The sequence below is a fragment of the Furipterus horrens genome, unplaced genomic scaffold, assembly GCF_987537825.1.
Source record: "Furipterus horrens unplaced genomic scaffold, mFurHor1.1.pri manual_scaffold_5, whole genome shotgun sequence".
NCBI classification, from domain to species: domain Eukaryota; kingdom Metazoa; phylum Chordata; class Mammalia; order Chiroptera; family Furipteridae; genus Furipterus; species Furipterus horrens.
In genome coordinates, this window is record NW_028327175.1 from 128,129,580 (window position 1) to 128,147,667 (window position 18,088).

Below are 18,088 nucleotides of genomic sequence, written 5' to 3' on the forward strand. Positions count from 1 at the left end.
AAAGGTTTCTGGCACAAGAGTACATCAAGCCCATGGGAAAAGTTCATGGTGCATACCTGTTTCATTGGTCACCAAAAAATATGAGTCACAACTCACTTTGTCTATAGTTGTCCATTGGTGGGACTCACTTTAATGAGACCCAAGCCAGAAAATTTGGAGTTAGACAGTTCACAGGTTACTCTTACAACTTGAAAAAAGAGTTCTTGTATTAACAGATGTGTCAGAAAGCCCATGCAGATATGTCTCCAAATGCTCATTGAAAATATAATGTCTCACTAAAGAAACTGTTATCGTAAGGTTGATTTCTGTACTTTCTTAAATCATATCTACTATTATGGGATTATTGGATAGTGCTGTAAGGAAAAGCAGGAAATAAATAGTACTCTGCATTATAAGGTTGTGTCTGTTCTAGAAACTCTTTAACAGAGAGGAATCAGGGTGCCTGATGTGGGACTTACACTTAGGTGGGAAGGTAAGATATTGAAATGCTGAGTTTACATAAACTTTGAACTTATTTTGATAATATGGGGTCACGTAGACATAATATATAGGCACTGCAACTCCAATGATAATAACATTTATTAAATACTAGTTGTGTGCCAGACATTGACTAAAACACTTTTTGTTAATTATTTCAGTTTTTTTCTCATATAACAACCCAAGGAAGTATTACCAAAGCTTAGAAAGGTAAGCTCTCAATTCTTCAAAGCTGGGAGAGGTTCCATCAGGCAGGATGATCTCTATTATGCTGAAGTAACAAAACCTCAACTTCTCAATGGCTTCCCGCAATGAAAACTTACATCTTACCTGACCCGTGACAGTTGGCAGAGGCCTGCCTATCTCAGGCTACTATCAGTACTGTGTAAACTGCGTTTTCATAATGCTGCAGTGTGGGGGAGGAAAGCACAGCAAAGGACACAATACCTCCTAAAGCTTTCTCACGGCACTGATACCACCACTCTTACACTCTAGTGACCAGACTAGTGTCCAGCCCTCATCTAATTTCAAGTTGGAAAACAAAGGAGTGCAATCCTACTATACCCAAAAAGAAGAGAACTGGAAATATTTGAGCTGGGCTGGACTCTTCTCACTGAACACAGCCACAGAGCACAGGCTAGTCTAGAAACAGGTGCTCCAACACTTGTGGAGCACTCTCCGTTTCTCTCTCTGCCACTGCACCAGGTAACACTTTAAAGTGGAAAGTCTCTGTCCTCAACTATTGCCAGGAAGATTGTGTGTCAACAGATATGGCTTTTATCATAGCTAATGGCATTTAGGTAAATCTACATCAGTCTGAATTTCAGAAAGAAAAATTTTAGCTGTGTTCCCACCAAGTATAATTATTTCGCTTGTGCATGTCCTTTGCACCTCCTTGGAGAAGTGGCAAAATGGATTTTTTTTTTTTATGATTCTTCCATTTTTCCCCCATTGCTCCACTTCCCACCCAGCCAACCCCTTCTCCCACACTCAATACCCAGCCTGTTGTCAATGTCCATGGGTTATTTATACTAGGTACTTTACTAAACCTTCCCCTACTTACGCCTCTTCTCTTCCTTGCCCCCTCCCCCATGATAACTGTTACTCTGTTACTTATTTACATGCCTCTGGTTCAATTTTGTTCATTTCTTTGTGTTGTTCATTAGTCTCCTGTATCAGGTGATATCATATGGTATTTTTGTTTCATTGCCTGGCTTATTTCACTAAGCATAATTCTCTCTAGTTCCATTCATGTTGTTGCAAATAGTTAAGTGTTCTTTCTTTCTACTGCATAGTATTCCATTGTGTAAATGTACCACAGTTTTTTAATCCACCCATCTACAAATGGGCACTTAAGCTGTTTCCAGGACTTGCTATTGTAAACAGTGCTGCTATGAACATAGGGGTGCTTAAATTCTTTTAAATTGGGGTTTCAGGGTTCTTTGGGTATACACCTATCAATAGAATTGCTGGTTAAAAAGGCAGTTCTGTTTTTAGTTTTTTGAGGAAATTCCATACTGTTTTCCATAGTAGTTGCACCAGTCTGCATTCCCACCAACAGTGCACTAGGATTCTTGTTTCTCCACATCCTCACCAGCACTTGTTTGTTGATTTGTTGATGATGACCATTCTGACAGGTGTAAAGTGGTATCTCATTGTGGTTTTTATTTGCATCTCTCTGACGGATAGTGATGTTGAGCATTCTTTCATATGTCTATGGGCCCTCTGCGTATCTTCCTTGGAGAAGTGTTTGTTGAGGTCCTTTGCCCATTTTTTAATTGGGTTGTCAGTCTTCTTGGTGCTGAGACGTGTAAGTTCTTTATACATTTTGGAGATCAATCCCTTGTCTGATGTATCATTGACAAATATGTTTTCCCATATGATTGGTTCCCTTTCATCTTGCTATTGTTTACTTTTGCTCAGCAGAAACTCTTTAGTTTGATGTAGTCCCATTTGTTTATTCTTTCCTTTATTTCCCGTGCCTTAGGAGATGTGTTAGTGAAAATATCATTATGTGAAATATCTGAAATTTTCCTGCCTATATTTTCTCCAGGACTTTTAGGATGTCATGCTTTACATTTAAGTCTTTGATTCATCTTGAATTTATTCTGGTGTGTGGTGTAAGTTGGTGGTCTAGTTTCATTTTTTTGCTAGTCGTTGTCCAGTTCTCCCAGCACCATTTGTTGAAGAGGCTTTTCTCACTCCATTTTATGTTCCATCATTCTTTGTTGAATATTAGTTGACCATATAGACCAAGGTTTATTTCTGGGCTCTCTATTCTGTTCCATTGATCTATATGTCTGTTCTTATGCCAGTACCAGACTGTTTTGATTATAATGGCTTTGTAGCATAATTTTATGTCAGGTATTGTGATTCCTCTTGCTGTATTCTTCTTCCTCAAGATTGCTGTGGCTATTCGGAGTCTTTTTTGGTTCCATATGAATTTTTGGAGTATTTGTTCTAGGTCTGTGAAATATGTCACTGGTATTTTAATAGGGATTGCGTTGAATCTATAAATTGCTTTGGGTAGTATGGACTTTTTTTTTTCTTTTTAGTATGGACATTTTAAGGATGTTGATTCTTCCCATCCATGAACATGGTATATGCTTCCATTTATTTGTACCTTCCTTAATTTCTTTCTTCAGTGTTATGTAGTTTTCTGGGTACAGGTTTTTTATCTCTTTGGTTAAGTTTATTCCTAGGCATTTCATTTTTCTTGTTGCTATAGTAAATGGGATTTATTTTCTAGTTTCTATCTCTGATATTTTATTGTTGTTGTACAGAAATGCCTTAGATTTCTGAATATTGACTTTGTATCCAACTATTTTGCCAAATTCATTAATTATGTCAAGAAGTTTTTAGTGGAATCTATACGGTTTTCTATGTACACCATCATGCCATATGCAAATAATGACAATTTTACTTCCTCTTTTCCTATTTGGATGCCTTCAATTTCTCTTTTTTGTCTCATTATTGTGACTAGAACTTCCAAGACTATGTTGAATAGGAGTGGAGAGAGTGGACATCCTTGTCTTGTTCCTGATCTCAGGGGGAATGCTTTCAGTTTTTGTCCATTGAGTATGATGTTGGCTTCAGGTTTCTCATATATGGACTATATCGTGTTGAGGTATCCTTCCTCTATTCCCATTTTGCTGAGTGTTTTCATCATAAATGGGTGTTGCGCTTTACCAAATGCTTTTTCAGCAGGATTTTTTTCTTTCACTTTTTTTATGTGGTGTATTATGTTTATTAATTCGTGGATATTAAACCATTCTTGCATCCCTGAGATGAATCTCACTTGATCGTGGTGTATGATCTTTTCAATATGTTGCTGGATTTGGTTTGCCAATATTTTGTTGAGAATTTTAGCATCTATGTTCATCAGCAATATTGGCCTGTAGTTTTCTTTTTTTGTTGTGTCTTGACCTGGTATTGGAAGTAGGGTAATACTGGCTTTATAGAAAGAGTTTAGGAGTCTTCCCTCTTCTTGGATTTTTTGAAATAGTTTGAGAATAGGCGTTAGTTGTTCCCTAAACGTTTTGTAAAATTCACCTGTGAAGCCATCTGGTCCAGGGCTTTTCTGTGCTGGGAGTTTTTATATTACTGTTTTAATTTCACTCTTTGTTATTCATTTGTCCAGGCTTTCTGCTTCTTCTTGATTCAGTTTTGAAAGATTATATGTTTCTAAAATTTTGTCCATTTCATCTAGGTTGTCATGTTTCTTGCCTTATTATTATTTGTAGTGATTTTTTACAAATCTTTGTATTTCTGTGATATCAGTTGTGATTTCTTCTCTTTCTTTTCTGATTTTGTTTTTTTGTTTTGGGGGGGTGGGTCCTCTCTCTTTTTCCTGATGAGCTTGGCTAAACGCTTGTCAATTTTGTTTATCTTTTCAAGGAACCAGCTCCTACTTTTGTTGATCTTTTGAATTGTTTGTTTACTCTCTATGTCATTTAATTGTGCTCTGATCTTGATGATTTCCTTCCTTCTACTCACTCTAGGCTTTGTTTGTTGTTGTTCTGGTTATTATAGCTGTAGTGTTAGCTTTTTTATTTGAGATTCTTCTGTCCTTTTCAGGAAGGCCTGTATTGCTATGTGCTTTCCTTTCAGGACTGCTTTCGATGTGTCTCACAGGTTTTGGGCAGTTGTGTGTTCATTATCAATAGTTTCCAGAAACTTCTTCATTTCTTCCTTGATGTCATTGTTAATTATTTAATATCATGTTATTCATTCTCCATGAGTTTGGATGTATTTGAGTTTTTTCCTTGAGGTTGATTTCCAGTTTCAAGGCCTTGTGATCTGAGAGGATGCTTGATAAAATTTCAATATTCTTGAATTTGTTGAAGCTTGTTTTGTGTCCAGCCATGTAGTCTATCTTTAATAATATTCCACGTGCACTTGAAAAGAATGTGTATTTTTTTCCTTTGGAGTGAAAAGTTCTATATATATCAATTAAGTCCATTTGATCTAGAGTGTGGTTCAATGCCTCAATATCCTTGGTGTTTCTTTGCTTCAAAGATCTATCGATTTTTGACAATGAGGTGTTAAAATCCCCTTCTATGTGTGTGTTGCTGTTGATATCCTTCCTGTAGTCTTCCAAGATTTTCCTTGTATATTTGGGAGCTCCTATGTTGGGTGCATATATGTTTAATAGGGTTATATCTTCTTGATGGAGTGTTCCCTTAAGTATTATAAAATGTCTTTCTTTGTCTCTGTTTATGGCCATTGCTATAAAATCTATTTTGTCTGATATAAGTATTGCTACACCAGCTTTTTTTCATGTCCATTTGCTCGGAATACTTTTATTTCATCCCTTCACTTTCAGTCTGTGTAAATCGTTTTTTTTTTTTTTTTTTTTTTTTTTTTGAGGTTTGTCCCCTGTACACAGCACATATGTGGGAGATGTTTTTATATCCATTCCACTACCCTATGTCTTTTGATTAGAGCCTTTAATTCACTTACATTTAATGTTATTATTGACAAAAATTTATTCATTTCTCTTTGTACATGTGTTCCTCTGCCTCTCTCTTTTTTTTCTTTTTATTAAGTATATTTTATTGATTATGCTGTTTCAGTAGTTCCAATTTTTTCCCTTTTCTCCACTCTTCCCAGTACCCCCGTTCCCTCCAGCAATCCCACCCCCCTTACTTCAAGTCCATGGGTCATGCATATAAGTTTTTTGGCTTCACACTTTCCTATATTTCCTTAAATTCCCCTTGTCAATTTTGTACCAACCAATTATGCTTCTTAATCCCTGCACCATTTCACCATTTCTACCCCTCCCCCCAACCAGATGATAACCCTCCAAATGACCCCCATACCTTTGATTCTGTTCCTATTCTGGTTTGTTAGTTGGATTTTGTTTCTATTTTTTAGAATCAGTTGTTGATTGCTGTGAGTTTGTTGTCATTTTAGTTTTCATAGTTTTGATCTTCTTTTTCTTAAGTAAGTCCCATTGACATTTCATGTAATGATGTTTTAATGATCATGAACTCTTCTAGCTTTACCTTGTCTGGGAAGCACTTCAACTGCCCTTCCATTCTAAATGATAGCTTTCCTGGATAGAGTAATCTTGGTTGTAGGTCCTTGCTTTTCATCACATTGAATACTGCTTGCCAGTCCTCTCTTATCTGAGAAGTTTCTTTTGAGAAATCAGCTGATAGTCTTATAGGCACACCTTGGTAGGCAACTAACTGCTTCTCTCTTGCTGCTTTTAGGATTCTCTCTTTATTTTTCAACCTTGACATTTTCTTTTTTTATTTTTTTAACGCATTTTATTGATTATATTATTACAACAGTTCCAATTTTTCTCCCCTTTACTCCCCTCCACCCAGCATCTCCCTCCCCCAGCAAACCCCCCCCAAGTCCATACCCCTGGTTCGTAAAAAATAACTATCCCCCCCTCTCAGATATTAAGACCCTTTGTAATCTTGTAGAGGACAATGGGCGAAGGTCTCAAACTCCTCTAGCTACTTCAAGCTGGACATGGTCGTCGTCCTACCTACCCTTGGGTCCAGAAATCCCTATTAATAGTGGAGGTGTGGAGGGGAGGGTGGCCTTTCCACATGGGGAAGGATCGTGTAGACTTCAGGTCAGTTGGCTGTCTCCAGGCAACACAGTGCTTGGTTTAACAGGCTGGCATCCTTGTTGTGTTCTGGGGGTATCAGATTTGGCAAAAAGGGTTAAAAGACATCAGTCAATCCATGACTACAAGATGACAAAAGGCAGGGATTAATTTTTCAATGTTCCACATTAGGGGAAAAAAAAAAAAGAAAAATAGGGCTTCTTTGGAGGAAGGTGTGCTAGGCACATCTTACCTGTCCAAAACCCCTTTGCCAATTATACTTAGTTTGGGCTGTGGGAAATATTTTAGGTTTCCCCCCTCTCAGACCTCTGGGTCCTTTCTGTCCAAGTCATTAGGATAGAAAAGAGAAACCAATTTTAAAGTGAATTCCACAGACCAACCTATTCTTCACCAACCCAGACAGTTAGTTCAGCCAAACAGTTGAGTCTCAGGAGGCAGCGTTGCAGAGAAGATTAAGTGAGGCTTATACATACAGATAATCACTCAGGTAATGCGGTCATAGGATTATGCCCTTTGAAAAGAGGAAACACGTGTTAATTTATGTAACATAACCCACAAAGGAATCTCTAAATCTGTAAGACTGTCTTATTGGGAAGACATCCAGTTGCAAGGCACTTGACATTCTACTTGCCTGCAACTTGAATATCTTTGATGATATCACAGACATGGTTTAATTTTTAGGTGAAACCATATTTTAAATGAAAAGAAACTTTTAAGACGGTGAGCTGCACTACTTTATAGTCTACCACTGACCATTGTGATTTTCCTTGAATCACGATTTTTCTCCCTAAGATTACCCTCCTTGTCTTTAAGGAGACTACATTAAGTCCATTTTTAATTTATCCTGTTCATTTGCATAAACATAACAAGAGCAGCAAATGATCACTTATGATCTTTAGTTCTGTTTTGCTGGAACTTACTCAAGGAATATTTAGGGTGACCCTCAGTCTGCTCTTCAGGGCACAGAAGCTGGGCCACATACCTGGCATTCATCCATGCCTGTACACACCTGTCCTTTCCAAGTATTTCTGGTTTTTCATTGTGCCTTAAGGTGCCTTCTAGCCATCTTTCAGGAAAACGACCTTCGTTCCTTCCCTGGAAAGATTGCTGTGGACTGCACAACCAACCATGGTACCAGGCCTTTTATCTTGCGGGTTTTTATCTCCTTTGAAAGTCATTCGCAGTTCCTCGGGGCTTTTTGGTAACAACCTGAGCCTAAGCATGTCTCCTTTAGGCTTGACATTCCAGTCAAAGACTTGGTCAAAAAAGAAGAAAAAAAAAAAGGAAAAAAAGGAACCTCTATTAACAACTGGTCTTATTAGTTCTATGCAAAGAAACTTATGTCGTTACTTACTTGATTAGAATGCCAAACTCTGGAGGGATCAGATACACTAAAAAAAATTTTTTGTTTTTCCATTACTGTTGTCTCACTTTTTTCGCCCTCTTGCTTCCATGCACCCTGCCCCTCCCTTCCCCTACATTCAGTCCCCACTCAGTTGCCCATGTCCGTGGGTCATTTATACATGTTCTTTGACTTGACCCTTCCCCTTCTTACCCCCTTCTCTCCCTCCCATTTCCCCCCTTGTTACTGTTAGTCTACTTCTTGTTTACATAGCTTTGTTTCAATTTTGCTCATTTGTTTGTGTTGTTCATTAGTTTCCTGTAATAGGTGACAGCATAAGGTATTTTTCTTTCATTGCCTGGCTTATTTCGCTAAGCATAATTCTCTCTAGTTCCATCCATGTTGTTGCTAATGATAGAAGTTCCTTCTTTCTTTCTGCTACATAGTAATCCATTGTGTAAATGTACCACAGTTTTTTGATCCACTAATCTACAGTTGGGCATTTAGGTTGTTTCCAGCACTTGGCTATTGTAAATAATGCTGCTATGAATATAGGGGTGCATAGGTTCTTTTGAATTGGTGTTTCAGGATTTTTCAGATATAATCCTAGCAATGGAATTGCTGGGTCAAAAGGCAGTTCCATTTTTAGTTTTTTGAGGAAATTCCAAACTCTTTCCCATAGTGGCTTCACCAGTCTGTATTCCCACCAGCAATGCACCAGGGTTCCCGTTTCTCTGCATCCTCTCCAGCACAAGTTGTTTGTTGATTTGTTGATGATGGCCATTCTGACTGGTGTGAGGTGGTATCTCATTGTGGTTTTTATTTGCATCTCTCTGATGGCTAGTGATGTTGAGCATACTTTCATATGTCTATGGGCCCTCTGTATGTCCTCTTTGAAGAAGAGTTTGTTCAGGTCCTTTGCCCATTTTTTAATTGGGTTGTCTGTCTTCTTGGTGTTGAGTCGTATGAGTTCTTTATATATTTTGGAGATCAATCCCTTGTCTGAGATGTCATTGGCGAACATATTTTCCCATATGGTTGGTTCCCTTTTCATCTTGCTGATGTTTTCTTTAGCTGAGCAGAAACTTTTTAGTTTGATGTAGTCCCATTTGTTTATTCTTTCCTTTATTTCTCTTGCCTTAGGAGCTATATCAGTGAAAATGTTGCTACGTGGGATATCTGAAATTTTCCTGCCTATTTTTTCCTCTAGGACTTTTATTGTATCACGGCTTATATTTAAGTCTTTGATCCATTTTGAGTTTATTCTGGTGTACGGTGTAAGTTGGCGGTCTAGTTTCATTTTTTTGCATGTCCCTGTCCAGTTCTCCCAACACCATTTGTTGAAGAGGCTCTTTTCACTCCATTTGATGTTCTTTCCCCCTTTATCAAATATTAGTTGACCATATGAACCTGGGTTTATTTCTGGGCTCTCAATTCTGTTGCATTGATCTATATGTCTGTTTTTATGCCAGTACCACACTGTTTTGATTACTGTGGCCTTGTAGTATAGTTTGATATCAGGTATTGTGATTCCTCCTACTGTGTTCTTCCTCAAAATTGCTGTGGCTATTCGGGCTCTTTTTTGGTTCCATATAAATTTTTGAAGTATTTGTTCTAGGTCTGTGAAATATGTTGCTGGTATTTAAATAGGGATTGCATTGAATCTATCAATTGCTTTGGGTAGTATGGACATTTTAATGATGTTGATTCTTCGTATCCATGAGCATGGTATATACTTCCATTTATTTGTATCTTCTTTAATTTCTTTCTTCAGTGTTATGTAGTTTTCTGAGTACAGGTCTTTTACCTCCTTGATTAAGTTTATTTCTAGGTATTTTATTTTTCTTGTTGCTATGGTAAATGGGATTTTTCTTTCAGTTTCTATCTCTGAGTTGTTATTGTTGGTGTATAAAAATGCCTTCGATTTCTAAATATTGACTTTGTATCCTGCTATTTTGCCGAATTCACTTATTAGGTCGAGTAGTTTTTTTAATGGAGTCTATAGGGTTTTCTATGTACACTATCATGTCATCTGCAAATAATGACAGTTTTACTTCCTCTTTTCCAATTTGGATGCCTTTTATTTCTCTTTCTTGTCTTACTGCTGTGGCTAGAACTTCCAAAACTATGTTGAATAGGAGTGGAGAGAGAGGACATCCTTGTCTTGTTCCTGATCTCAGGGGGAATGCTCTCAGTTTTTGTCCATTGAGTATGATGTTGGCTTCAGGTTTCGTATATGGCGTTTATTATGTTGAGGTATGCTCCCTCTATTCCCATTTTGCTGAGAGTTTTCATCATAAGTGGGTATTGTGCTTTATCAAATGATTTTTCAGCATCTATTGATATGATCATGTGGTTTTAGTCTTTCATTTTGTTTATGTGGTGCATTACGTTTATTGATTTGCGAATATTAAACCATCCTTGCATCCCTGGGATGAATCCCACTTGATCGTGGTGTATGATCTTTCTAATGTGTTGCTGGATCCAGTTTGCCAATATTTTGTTGAGGATTTTAGCATCTATGTTCATCAGTGATATTGGCCTGTAGTTTTCTTTCTTTGTTGTGTCTTGACCTGGTTTTGGAATTAGGGTTATACTGGCTTCATAGAACGAGTTTGGGATTCTTCCCTCTTCTTGTATTTTTTTGAATATTCTGAGGAGGATAGGAGTTAGTTCTTTCCTAAATGTTTTGTAGAATTCACTTGTGAAGCCATCCGGTCCAGGGCTTGTGTGTGCTGGGAGTTTTTTTATTACTTCTTCAATTTCACTAGCTGTTGTTGGTCTATTCAGACTTTCTGCTTCTTCTTGATTCAGTTTGGGAAGACTATTTGTCCATTTCCTCTAGGTTGTCAAATTTCTTGCCATACAGTTGTTCGTAATAATTTCTTACAATCCTTTGTATTTCTGTTGTATCAGTTGTGATTTCTCCTCTTTCATTTCTGATTTTATTTATTTGGGTCCTGTCTCTTTTTTTCTTGATAAGCCTGGTTAAGGCTTGTCAATTTTGTTTATCTTTTCAAAGAACCAGCTCCTACTTTTGTTGATCTTTTGAATTGTTAGTTTAGTCTTTATGTCATTTAATTCTGCTCTGATCTTGATGATTTCCTTCCTTCTACTTGATCTGGGCTTTGCTTGTTGTTCTTCCTCTAGTTCTTGTAGCTGTAGGGTTAAATTTTTTATTAGAGATTCTTCTAGCTTTTTCAGGTAGGCCTGTATTGTTATGAACTTTCCTCTCAGGACTGCTTTCACTGTATCCCATAGGTTTTGGGTTGTTGTGTGTTCATTATCATTAGTTTCCAGAAACTTTTTGATTTCTTCCTTAATGTGATTGTTAACCCATTCATTATTTAATATCATGTTATTCATTCTCCATGAGTTTGAATGTTTTTGAGTTTTTTCCTTGAGGTTGATTTCCAATTTTAAGCCATTGTGATCTGAGAAGATGCTTGATATAATTTCAATTTTCTTGAATTTGTTAAGGCTTGTTTTGTGTCCTACCATGTGGTCTATCTTTGAAAATATCCCATGTGCATTTGAGAAGAATGTATATTTAGCTGCTTTTGGGTGAGAACTTCTATATATATTGACCAAGTCCATTTGATCTAGAGTGTTGTTCAGTGCCTCAATATCTTTGGTGTTTCTTTGCTTTGAAGATATGTCCATTGTTGACAATGGGGTGTTAAAGTCCCCTATTCTGAGTGTGTTACTGTCTATATCTTCCTTGGAGTCTTTCAAAAGTTTCCTTATATATTTGGGTGCTCCTAAGTTGGGTGCATATATATTTATAAGGGTTATATCTTCCTGACGGATTTTTCCCTTAAGAATTATGAAATGCCCTTCTTTGTCTTTCTTTATGGACTTTGCTGTGAAATCTGTTTTGTCTGATATAAGTATTGCTACCCCGGCTTTTTTTTCATGCCCATTTGCTTGAAATACTTTTTTCCATCCCTTTACTTTCAGTCTGTGTAGATCTTTTGTTCTAAGGTGGGTCTCTTGTAGACAGCATATATGTGCGTCATTCTTTCTAATCCATTCAGCTACTCTATGTCTTTTAATTGGAGTGTTTAATCCATTTACATTTAAGGTTATTACCGATAAGTACTTATTCATTGTCATTTTTCCCCTTTGTACTCGTGTTCTTCTCTGTCTCTCTCTGTTTCTTTATCTTCTTAAAGCAGACCCTTTAGCATCCCTTGCATTGCTGGTGTGGTTGGAGATATATTATTTTAGCCTTCTTTTGTCTTGGAAGCTCCTTATTTCACCCTCCATTTTGAATGAGAGCCTTGTTGGGTGTAGTATTCTAGGTTGTAGGCCTTTGTTTTTCATTGCTTGGAATATTTTTTGCCATTCGCTTCTGGCTTGTAGTGTTTCTGCTGAGAAATCTGTTGATAGCCTTATTGGAGCTCCCTTGTATGTTATTAGTTGTTTCTCTCTTGCTGCTTTTAGGATTCTCTCTTTGTCTTTGAATGTTGCCATTTTAATTATGGTATGTCTGGAGGTGGGCCTGTTGTGGTTCATCTTCATTGGGACCCTCTGTGCCTCCTGGACTTGCGTGACTCTTTCTTTCCTCATGTGAGGGAAGTTTTCTGTCATTAGTTTTTCAAAGAGGTTTTCTATCCCTTGCTCTTCTTCTCCTTCTGGAGTTCCTATGATAAAGATATTATTAACGTATCATGTTGTCCTGCAGCTGTCTTAGAACCTCTTCAGTCTTGTTCAGTCTTTTTTCATTTCGTCGCACTGTCTGGGAGTTTTTGTGTATGTTGTCCTCCAGCTCGCTGATCCAATCTTCTGCTTCCTCTAGCCTGCTTTTAATTCCTTCTACTGTGTTCTTCAATTCAAAGATCGTATTCTTCATTTCCTCCTGGCTCTTATTGATAGCTTCTATGTCCTTTTTCATGCTGGTGTAATTCTCTGTAAGTTCCTTGTAGTTTTTCTGGAGTTCCTTGTAGTTTCCCTGGAGTTCTTTGTAGTTTCCACTGAGCTCATTCAGCTTCTCCATAATCTGTTTTGAATTCGGTATCTGATATTTTGCTCTCCTCTATTTCATCTGGCACTCTTTCTGGGGATTCTACCTTTCTTTTTGATGGGGGGTTGTTTCTCTGTCTCCCCATTTTGTGATTCCTATTGTTTGTTGGTGCTTCTTAGAATGATCTGCACTTCCTGGATCTGCCTCTGGTAGCATCAGAGCATGTACCAGACTGGCCCTAGGCAGCCTATTGGAGACTTCCAGGGATCTACTGCCTTTGTCTGGCTTCTTTAGTTGTTAATTTACTCAATCTGTGATTAGCCATCAGGCTTAAGGACCGTGGGTGTGGCAGCTTAATTCCTGTAGGCAGGGCTTTTATTTTCCCTTAGGCTGACGCCACTTGGAAGGGAATGGTCTGTCTGCTGTACTGGGGCTGAGTCAGCACTGTCTGGTTTTGGGAGGAGGTTAGTGTAGTTTCCACTTACTCCTCTGCCATCTTGGATATCCGTCTGTGTTGTCCTTGATTTTATTTCTTTAATCTGTCTGGTTGTATTTCAGCTACTCTTTGGTGAGTCTTTTTCTCTGGTTAGTTGATTGAGAGTCACTCTGCCCACCTTGTCTTGAGATCTTTTGTGGAGGTGCTTCTAAAACATAATCACACAACCCAGACAAGAAACCCACACCCTCCAATGTGTCCCCCAACTACAGTCTCACTATAGGTTGCAAATGAGACCGTATTAATATACTTGTGGAGATATTGGAACTCTTATTTCATAGGTGAAACAGATAGGAGTTTTTTTAAATGAAAGAAGGGTAATTTTTGAGTGGCAGGTTGATAGAGTAATAATATTAGCAATTGGTATCAAGGTTATGTAAGACAGCAATTAACATTTACACTGTATGTTTGAAAAGGAGGAGAGGGTTACAGTGTGAAGTGAGAAAGTGGAAGTGTATAGTCGTCGGCAGCCGTCCGTCCCGAGAGACGATGGTGTAGCTTCTTAAGAGTCTATCTGCACTGCCGAGAATGGCTGTGCAGTCTGACTCGGGAGTGACACGGTATCTGTCTCCTCCCGTGTTGAATCGACATCTTGCGATGACGCTGGAGTGTCCTCTCCAGTGAAGCTGAAGGTACAGAGCCTGGGCAGGGTGATATGGAGGGTCTGCTGTTGCCCATGCAGCAGACCCCCCCTCTCTTCGCAGCTGAAGGGTCCAAGGGAAAGACGGAGTCAATACAGCTTGGCTTCAGGTGCACCACAGGAGTTGCCGGTGTTGACTACAACGTCAAACCACCTTGGGGACTCTGGCTCCGGATTTTCTGTCGGGGTTTACTCCCTTAGCCTTTCCCCTGAAGAGGTATGCCACAAGGCAGCGGAGGTTTTTTGGAGTCAGAGTTTTCCTTCTCTGATGTGCCCTGACTGGAAGATCGAACCAGCGACACTTAGCTCACAGGCCGACGCTCAATCCACTGAGCCAAACCAGCCAGGGCTAAGTGTATAGTATTAGGATTATATAATTGGTATATGCTATATGTTTAGCGTGGGAGGAAAGATAGATACAACAGACATCCAGGCAGACAGACAGCCAGAAAGTGAAGCAGAGGGCTGAGGAGGTTAGACGGTGGGAAACAGCTTGAGAAAGAATTTTTCAAGAATAAAAATACAGAATAGAAAATAGCAAGACAGGAAGGGAGAGAGGAAAGAGAGAGAGAAAGTAGAGAAGAGAAGGGTAGGGGAGAGAACGAAAGAAGAAGGGGAGGGAGAAGAGGGGGGGACTGGATTAAAATTAAAAAATATATATATAGTATAAAAAAATTAGGAGATTAAAATATGATATAAAATTGCAAGATAGAGAGAAAGAGAGAATGTAGAGAAAAAGGAATAAGAGATGGGAAAACAAGAGAATGGGCATGGAAAGAACATGGAGGAGGGAAGGAAATCAAGAGGAAGAGGAGATATTAGGGAGGGAAAGATTGAAATTGAAGAGTTGACAAAAGATAGGATGAAGGAGAGAAATACAAGAGCGAGAGAAAGAAGTGAGAGGATGGGGTGGAAAGAGAGAAGGGTTAAGGGGAGGGTGAAGGGGGAGGGGAATAGATTAGTATTAACATTTAAATATTAAAAGATTAGAATATAAAGTGGAATGGGGAGAGAGAAAGAAAGAGAGAGTATATTTATAGGGAGAGAAGGAAAATAAGGGCAAGGGAGGAAAGAAAAACGAATGTAGACTGAAGGGGGACAAAAGAAAGAAAGAAATTTAATAAAATTGAAAGTGCTTAGTGCAGAGAAAAGAGAGAGAGAGGAAGGAAATGGAGGGAGGACGAGGATAAGGGTGAGGGAAGGGGATTAGAAGAAGGGAATAGGAAGGAAAGGGAGAGAACTTAAAATTAAAAAATTAACAAAGAATAGGATGAAGGGGAGACATGCTAAGGGGAGAGAAGGGAGGGAAGAGGAGGGGAGAAAAGGAGAGAGAATAAGAAAGGACGGGAGAGGCAGTTAGAGAGAGTGAGAAATAAAAGAATGAGAGGATTTTAACTCAATTCAACTTTTAGGCACAGTCTCTGGGTATTTTCGGTTTGTTTGTTTTTTGTTTTTCCTTCCTTCCTTCCTGAGTCCACCCCTATTCAAAATTCCATGGATTTCAAATCTTTTCTGGTTGGTTGGCTGGCTTTGGGAGGGTCCTGCTTGATTCCGGGATTGCTAGTCTTTTATTCATGGGCCTATCGCCCCTCTGCTGTGAGCTGCGTTTACTTGTCCCCTCCTGTGGCACCCTCAGCTCTCCTCAGGCTTGTCCAGCTACTCCTTCCCAATGTTGGTCCAGCCTGTGCCTGCCAGCAATCCCCGCCCTGCCTCCAGTCGTGTCTCTATTCCCAGGCTACAGCTTCTGCTCTCTTCCCTGTCTATATGCCTGCGCACCCTACCTCTCTCCCTGTCTCAAGACTGTCCCTTTGTTCTGCAGGACTCTGGCACAGTCGGTCAAAGCGCTTGGCCCAGTGGCACTTTCCTGCCCAGGACCTCTCCCCTAGTCTGGAGTTCTGCAGCGGCTTTCCTGCATGGGCTCTTCTCCTTGCCCCAAAACTGTCTCTATTCCGAGCTACAACTTCCGCTGGCTTCCCTGTCTATAGGCCTGTGCGCTCTATCTCTCTTCTCGCCCCAGCACCGTCCCTTTGTTTTGCAGGATTCTTGTGTGGTGGGTCAGTGCACCACTCTCCTACCCAGGAGTTCTCCCCCAGTCTGGAGCTCTGCAGCAGCCTTTCCCTGCGGGCCCTTCTCCCTGCCCTAAAACCGTCTCCACTCCAGAATCACTGCCTCCCCTCTCTTCCCTACTTATATGTCCTGCGCACCCTTTCTCTCCTAGCCCCAAACCCGCCTTTTGTTCTGTGAGATTTAGCGCGATTGCTTAAAGCGCTGGGGGGCATGCACTGTTCTCTTGCTCAGGAGCTCTCCCCCGGTCCGGAGTTCTGCAGCAGCTTTTCTGTGCGGCCCATCTCCTTGCTCCAAAACTGTCCCTTTGTTCTGTAGGGCCCTACTGCAAGTGCTGCGTGCGCCTGGAATGCCGACCTTTCGGTCGGAGGTTGCAGCTGAGGAGGTTTCTCTCTAGACTCAGATCACACAGTTTCTCCCAGTCCTGGTTGTTCACTGTTCTCTCCCTCCTTTGGCTTTTTTGGCCAAATCCTCTCCCTAACTCCCTACAAGAATTCACTTATCGGTGTGCCCCCAGCAGGGGGAGCCTCCAAGCAGCTCTCGGCTAGTGAGCTCTCCGGCTTGGTACTGCAGACGCACAGGGTCCTGGAATGACTCAGCCTGCAGTGTATGGTAAACCCCTCCACCCCCCTCCACGCTGCTTCCATGCTCTCCTCCCTGTTCACACTATCGGAGATCCACACTCACTCAGTCACTCCTCTCCGAATTCGTTCCTGGAGTCTCTCCTTAACAGGAGAGAGCTGAGAACACTGCCCCTACTCCGCCACCATCTTCCCCTCTCTCAACCTTGACATTTTAATCATGGTGTGTCTTGGTGTGGTCCCCTCTGGGTCCAGCTCGCCCGGAGTCTCCGTGCTTCCTGGACTTGTATGTCTATTTCCTACGCAAAATTTGGGAAGTTTTCTTTCATTATTTTTTTCACATAAGTTTTCAATTTCTTGCTCTTTCTCTTCTCCTTCTGGCACCCCTATGGTTCGGTTGTTAGTGCATTTAAAGTTGTCCCAGAGGTTCCTAAGCCTCTCCTCATTTTTTTTTTCCATTCTTGTTTCCTCATCCCATACTTCTTGACTATTTTTTTCTTCTTTGTGTTTCAAATAATTGATTTGAACGGTAGCTTCCTTCTTTTTGTCATCGATTTTGTGTGGATTTTTCTTCGTTTTACTTAGCATAGCCTTCACTTCTTCTCTTATGTGCTTACCGTATTCAAGCGTATCTCTCAAGTCTGTGAGCATCTTTATCAACAGTGTTTGAACTTCTGCATCTGTTAGGTTGGCTATCTCCTCGTCACTTAGTTCTCCTATTGGAACCTTGATCTGTTCCCTCTTGTGAGCCATACTTCTCTGTCTCCTCATCTTGACAGGCTCCTGTGTTTGTTTGCCTCTGTGTCTTAGGTAGAGCTGTCACTCCTGTTATATTGTAAGGGGTGGAGCCTTAGGGTTTCGTCAGTATAGGGCAACCTGTTTCACCATGTTTTGGCACTGTATGTGAGGGAGAGGTCTGAGAGGGAACAATACCGCTTGCTCAGCACTCGCCTCTTTTCCAGGCACTTCTCCCACTGCCATATGGAACTGGGGCCTCTCTAGCTGTTGCTCTGGCTGTCGTTCTCAGACTTGGTGGGTCTGCAGACTTTCTGTAGGACCATGGGGTCCTTTTACATAAGCATACTCTGCTGAGAGGCTGGCAATTTCTGCCTGCACCCCAACCCCCACTGGTTTGCACAGTCAGAAGCAATGAGGCTTGATTTTGCCCGGTGCTGGAATCATGAGCTGAGCGGTCTGGTCTGGTCTGGTCTGGTGCTGGGAATGCTCCCCAGGTGTTTCTCCTGACTTTTTAAAACGTGTCATTGCACTTTCTGCCAGCCTGCAGCTGCCACCATCACATCACGTTGTCTCCGCCCCTCCTACCTGTCTGGATGAGTATTTCTTTTTTATATATTTGTTTGCTGGACTTTTATGTAGTTTGATTTTCTGGAATTCTAGTTGTTTTTATTTTTGAGGTAGTTGTATTTTTTCTGAGTT